This window comes from Pipistrellus kuhlii, unplaced genomic scaffold (genome assembly GCF_014108245.1).
Source record: "Pipistrellus kuhlii isolate mPipKuh1 unplaced genomic scaffold, mPipKuh1.p scaffold_m20_p_55, whole genome shotgun sequence".
Classification (NCBI taxonomy): Eukaryota; Metazoa; Chordata; class Mammalia; order Chiroptera; family Vespertilionidae; genus Pipistrellus; species Pipistrellus kuhlii.
In genome coordinates this window covers 1,215,841-1,222,478 of record NW_023425557.1, presented here as the reverse complement: position 1 = coordinate 1,222,478, position 6,638 = coordinate 1,215,841, and the positions used below count along the sequence as shown (strand labels likewise).

Sequence of the window (6,638 nt, the reverse complement as noted above, 5' to 3'; positions counted from 1 at the left end):
TCCTTTCACAAAGAAGTGACATGGGAGAGAGAGATCTGAAGATTCTACACCGCTGCTTTGAAGACGGAGGAAGTGAAGGGATGCAGCCTAGAGGCTGAAGAGGCTAAGGGCATGCTTCTCCCCTGGAACCTCCAGAAGCACCGGGCCCTGCGGACACCTGGCTTTCGTCCAGTGAGACTGATCCCAAGGCTTGGGCCTGCAGAGCTGGGAGATAGTGTGTGTGTGTGTGTGTGTGTGTGTGTTTGTGTGTGTGTGTGTGTGTTTGCTGTGTTCTGTGTGTGCACGTGCTGTGTGTGTATGCTCTGTGTTCTGTGTGTGCGCGTGCTGTGTGTGTGTGCTCTGTGTGTGTTTGCTCTGTGTGTGTTTGCTCTGTGTGTGTGCTGTGTGTGTTTGTGTGTGTGTGTGAGTTTGCTGTGCTCAGGAACTGAGTTGGTGGAGATATGTCGCAGTAGCTAGATAGACAACCTTGGAAAAGAAAATAACAATGTAGGAGGTAATGTAAACTGCATGCAAATGAAATGCATCACAGTCACTAAAGATGTCCTCTAAATTGGATCCAAGTAATCAGAACACAGTGGGGCCCACAAAGGGCTCACCCCTCAGGGAGGCGCAGGAAGATGGGAGGGAATACTCACCATGCACAAGCACCAGGCACAACCCAGTCCGAGAACAGCTTAGTTCTCTCACCACCCTCCAGCCCCGAATCCTACTTCAAACACTCACAGGCTGCACATTTCCACAGTTTCCATTCATGTATCTTTTGGCTTGATCTTCTCAAATCTGCCTACCAAATACATTCATATTATACATTTTATCTAACCTCATAAATTAACTGGTTGTGTAAAGTTTCCAAGTAGAAGGTAGGGAGTGATCACTCCCAGCAATAATAACAGTCCCCATTTCCAAATCCTTTCTCACTTGTCAGCTCTGCAGATCTCTCAGAACAGTTTCTTCCCCTCTTTCCCCAACCCCCCCCCCTCCCAAAAAACACACACACACACACAAAAAACCTCAAGAAGTCTCTTTGTGGTTACACCTTCCACCCACACTTAACTGCTGGCAACCACGTCCTGTTCTCAGTCTTTATAGTTTTGCCCAGATGTTACATAAATGGAATTACTCTGTAATCTCTGAGACTGGCTTCTTTCCTGGAATAATGCCTTTGCCATCTGTGCAACTTGTTGGCTATGGCAATAGTTCCTTGCTTATATTGCCGAGTAGTGTTCACTTTAAGGATATCTCTACAACATGTCTATCAACTCCTCTGTTGTTGGACATTAGGGTGTTTCCAGTTTGGGGCTATTACAAATAAAACTGCTATAAACACTCACAGAATGTTTATGTGGGACCATAAGATTTTGTTTCTCTTGTCCAAGAGTGTGCCTGCACACCTGAAAAGCTAATGGACATTCTGTTAAGACCCACACCAGAGACCTCTCTGATTCCAGGCAGCCAAAGGAAGAGAAAAAGCTACAAGACAGCCCTGGCCAGTATTTCTCAGTGGTTAGAGCCTTAGCCCACACACCAAAGCATTGAGGGTTCGATTCCCAATCAAGGGCACATACCTGGATCACAAGTTCACTCCCCAGTCCTAATCAGAGTGATTGTGGGAGGCACCCAATTCATGTGTCTTTCTCACATCGATGGTTCTCCTCTTTCTGTCTCTATCTGCCCCTCACCCCTCTCTAAAAAAAAAAATCAATGGGAAAAATATTTTCAGGTGAGGCTTTAAATTTTTTAAAGTTTCAAGACAAAGGATCTAGGGCCTTCCTCTCCCTCCTGGGAGCACCCTGGCACCTTTCCCTTCCTAACTTCTTCCCCCACAGCCATGCATCTTCTGAACTCCAAAGGACCCACGAGACATGCAGCCAGGGGAGCGGTGGGCAGAGGCAGCTAGACCTGGGCTAACCCTCTGTCCCTGTCTCCAAGGCTCCCTTTTCTCTAACTTGTTGCTTTTCCTTCCTTAAGTCCTCCCTTTGTTTCACTGCCCCCGGCTTTAATAGACATTCTCTCAAAAGCCACTTGGCCTCTGTTGTGAAATCTTTCCTACATGAAGTCGAAACCAACACTACCAGTAGCCCTAGGCAGACCCATCCCAGGCCCAGAACCCCATCCGGTAATAAAATGACATCTTAACTATATTTATACTGCACCTTCCAAATCACAGAGTAAATGTCTCCCCATTTACTTAGCTCATCTTTGATGTCTTTCATTCATTAAGTATAGATTCTTCATATACATGGTGTACATGTTTTATTAAACTCATCCCTAAGTATTTCCATGGAGGGATAAATGGTACTGTTTTTTAAATTTTATTTTCCCATTGTTATACATTGTTCCCAGTGTTTAGAAACATGTTTTTTTGTGTCTTGACTTTGTATCCTATAACCTTCCCAATTTCAATGATTACTTCCAGGATTTTTTTTTTTTTTTTTTTTTTTTTTTGTAGGTTTAAGGATATGGCTTCAGTTCCCTGGTAGTTTCATTTGCCTGAGTGTGCCACAATAAGCCAGGATTGGGTGCTGCTAGCCTTAACCTTGGCAGAACAGTCCAACTCTCCTGGGAAACTTAGGAAGAGCTGCCACAACACTGTTCTCACTGCTTCTCTATCTTTCTGGGAATCTGTCCCCAAACCATTTCTCCTTGTCATCTCCCAGTGACGATGAAGTCTGAGGCTTCTATTTCTCGGGCATGGGATTGAGCTGCAGGCTCCAAAGCTGCTCAGACACAGCATGGCATTCCCTCCTCAGCAACAGGGTCCTGTCATCCTGGCTGCAGTCACCTGACCCCTTTGAGTGCTACCCTGTACAAAGGGCAGGGGCACCTGGCACCTGGGCTAGTATTAATGGGCTAGCACTCATGTAGCTCAGTTGCTTGAGCATTCTCCATGCACCAGGAGGTTGACAGTTCGATTCCTGGTCAGGGCATATGCAGGATTGTAGGCTCCATTCCTATTAGGGGCCTGTCAGTTAATGTTGCACTCTCACATTGATGTTTTTCTCTCTCCCTCTCCCTCCCTCTTCCTCTTTCTCTTAAAAAAAAAATCAATAAACTATTATTTAAAAAAATAAAAAATAAAAAAAAAATTCTAAGAGATAGACAAAATGGCGGCAGAATAGACTGACTTGTCCTCAGCCTTGCTCAGGAGCAAATAGAGTGAGCAGCTGAAACAAGTAGAATTCAACCCTAATTGGCGAAGGAGACGCAGATGGTGAGACAGTTTGCAGCCGGGAAAGGTAAAATCAAGGATCTCGGCAGGAGAGTCTGCCAGGCCTCTGTGCCCAGAGGGTCAGGGAGAAACTACTGGGTGCCAAGCCATGACCCTGAGGACAGACAACGCGTCTAACTGTGAAAAAAGGGTCCATGGGACTGCGGGAGGTAGGGGGTTTTGGACCTTGGATTCTGGATTTTAGATCTGAGCTCAGAGGTAGCCCTGAAGAGCTGGCCAGATTGCGCATTGCCAGCAAGAGAGGAGCTTGTGGAGACGCAGTCCTTCCCCATTCTGGGCCTGTGCCTTTCTTCACTGAACCTAGTTCATAGGTCCTTTCGGATACAGATACTTAACCATGGCTGAGGTGCGGGAGAAGGTGTGGAATCTGGGGAGAATAGGCGGTGGTCCAGTAGAGGTGTTTGTGAGTCTGGTACTGAGTCATACCTGAGCGTGGGCTGCAGTACCTGAGCGTGGGCAGCCATTTCTCTTGAGAGATAGTCCCTCTGCTAGGCTCCTGGCAACCAATACAGTCGCACCCAGACCCCACCCTGAATCACACAAAGGAATCTAAATACTCCCTGAGAGGTTAATGATTACTTTCAGGATTTCTACAATGGGAAATGGAGCAATAGTACAGCACACACTACTGGGATCATAAGCCAGCCAAAGGAACGACACCTCACTTTTTTTCACTTTTATCTATTTTTTTATTATTTTGTTATCCTTTTTTTTTCTTTCTATTCTTTTCTTTTTTTCCCTTAGTTTTCCTGTTGTTGTTTTTTTGTTTTGTTTTGCACCAAAATTTTTATTTATCTACCTTCTTGCTCTAACATTATATAAACATAAACAGAATTTATCTTTTTGACCCAGGGTTGTGATAGGAACCATTACAAAGTGGTGGCAGATCTATGCCTGCTTTTAAGATCCTCTGGCCTCTCTCAGTCTCTGACTGTCACTTCTCTTGTCCTTTCTTGGCTATCCCATAACAGTGTATTTTATAACCCCTGTAAAATAGGGACTGAAAGTACCAACCTCATTGTTCTGAGGTATAAGAGGATGCCCAGCACTAAGCCAGGTTTTCAGGAGCATTTGAACTCCAACAGTTCCTCCCCACCCATTGATATAGCTCCTTCTCATTTGTCATGGGCTGAGGAAGCAGTGAACCTGTCAATCAAGAATATGGACACAGCATCCATAGGGCAGGTGAGGGCTTAGATAGTAAAGTGCACAGGTGTTATGCCATCATTTCCAACTTCAGGCCTAAGGAAGGACTGACTGAGCAGTTCTAAAACCCCTGAGTCATGGTTCCCTGTGGGATCTCCCATGTGCCTCCACCGTGACCAGGGCCTGAGGAGGGGCTTCTCACACAAGGAACAGTATGAGGGATATAGCGGAAGCCAAAGACTGAGTGACCAGCCCAGGGAATCGATGGGGGACATTAACAAATCATTCTCAAAATGATTTGCTCCCGAGGAGAAGAGGGGATCTGGGCAAGGACAGCAGCTAGAAGGCAAAAGGGCAAGTCTGGTTCCCAGTAAGGTAGTGATTGTCCTTGAAGGGGCCATCACAGGGCATGCCCAGGTACTGGGCCTGCCTCTCCATCTGCTTGGACAGTTTCACATTCAGCTTTCGCAGGTGGGCTTCAGCTACTGCTTCATCCAACTTCTTGGCAGGAAATGGACCCCAACGGGGTACTTGTCTGGATGGGTCCACAGTTCAATCTGCGCCAGCACCTGGTTGGTGAAGGAGTTGCTCATCACGAAGCTGGGGTGACCCATCGCACAGCCCAGGTTGACCAGCCGGCCCTCGGCCAGCAAGATGATTCGGTGCCCGTTCTTCAGCCGGTAGCGGTCCACCTGGGGCTTGATGTTCACTTTCTCCACAGCGTTATCATGCAGCCATTGACATCAATCTCCACGTCAAAGTGTCCAATGTTACATATGATGGCGTCATCCTTCATCTGCTCGAAGTGCCTGCCAAGGATGATGTCGATACGGCCTGTGGTGGTGATAAATATGTTGCCCTCATGACAAGCCTCGTCCATGGTAGTCACCTCATAGCCCTCCATGGCAGCCTGCAGTGCATTGATGGGGTTAATCTGGGGGATGATGACTCTGGCCCCACATCCCTTGCCCACGTCGCCATATCCTGCCACCACCACCATCTTGCCTGCAATCATCACGTCTGTGGCCCGGTTGATGCCATCTATAAGGGACTCCCGGCAGCCATAGAGGTTGTCAAATTTGCTCTTTGTGATGGAGTCATTGACGTTGATGGCAGGAACCTTCAGGATCCCGTTGGCCATCATCTTGTACAGGTTGTAGACCCCGGTTGTGGTCTCCTCGGAGATGCCTGGGATACCCGACAAGAGCTGTGGCTACTTGGTGTGGATGATGTTGTTGAGATCACCACCGTCGTCCAGAATCATGTTGAGAGGCCCAGCCTTGAAATACAGAGTTTGCTCAATGCATCACAGGTACTCCTCATCTGTTTGTTTCACCCTTCCAGGCATACACCAGAATGTCGGCCTTGGCAATGGCAGCTGCTGCATGGTCCTGGGAGAAGATGTTGCAGCTGGACCACTGCACCTCAGCACCCAGGGCAACAAGGGTCTCAATGAGGACGGCTGTCTCAACAGTCATGTGCAGGCACCGGCGATGCGGGCACCCTTCAGCGGCTTGGAAGCCAAGTGCATCTCCCACATGCACAGCAGGTCCAGCATGTTGTTCTCCGCCATGTCCAGGGCCTTGTGTCCCCAGGAGGCCAGGCTGATGTCAGCGACTTTGTAGGGCAGTTTGTCCATCATGCTGACGGCAACTCCGTACAGAGTGATGGACACAGGCGAAAGGGGCCGGGCCACGTACAGGGAACTGGAACGGGACAGGCAACAACGGGAAGGGCGGTTTTCCTGTTTTTGTTGGTTGTTTTATTTCCTATTTCTTTTTGCCTTACTTTTACATCACTATATTTCATTTTTACTTTATATTTTAAAATTTTTTATACCATTTTTGAAATCAAATTTTTGTGAATTTATTATTATTATTTTCTTCTCATTCTCTTTCTTCTTATCCACTTATTCCCTTTTTAATTCTCAATACTAAATTGAGGTCCTTCCCATATTCATCCAATTCTTAATCTTATTTTCAATATATAAGCTCAGCCTTTACAGATTCTGCCCCAACCCGCTTTGCTGGGTGTTTGGTGTTTGTGTTTTTGTTTGTTTATGTATTAGTTCTGTGGTGTCTTACACACACACACACACACACACACACACACATTCTCATTTTTTCCTTTGTCTTTTATCTCTTATCTTTCTCTCTCTTTGATATCATTTGTGCTCTCTTTTCTCTTTCCTAACTCTCTTTTCTCAGGTGGTCTCTTATATTGGGGTTATTGGTGTTGTGGATATAGTTGTGCTTAGTTCCCT

General features: G+C 46.6%; 1 pseudogene; it reads right to left on the bottom strand.

The window, feature by feature from the left end:
* Positions 1-4,679: 4,679 nt before the first annotated feature.
* On the bottom strand, positions 4,680-6,108 carry LOC118706755 (annotated as a pseudogene).
* Between the last annotated feature and the right edge of the window lie 530 nt (positions 6,109-6,638).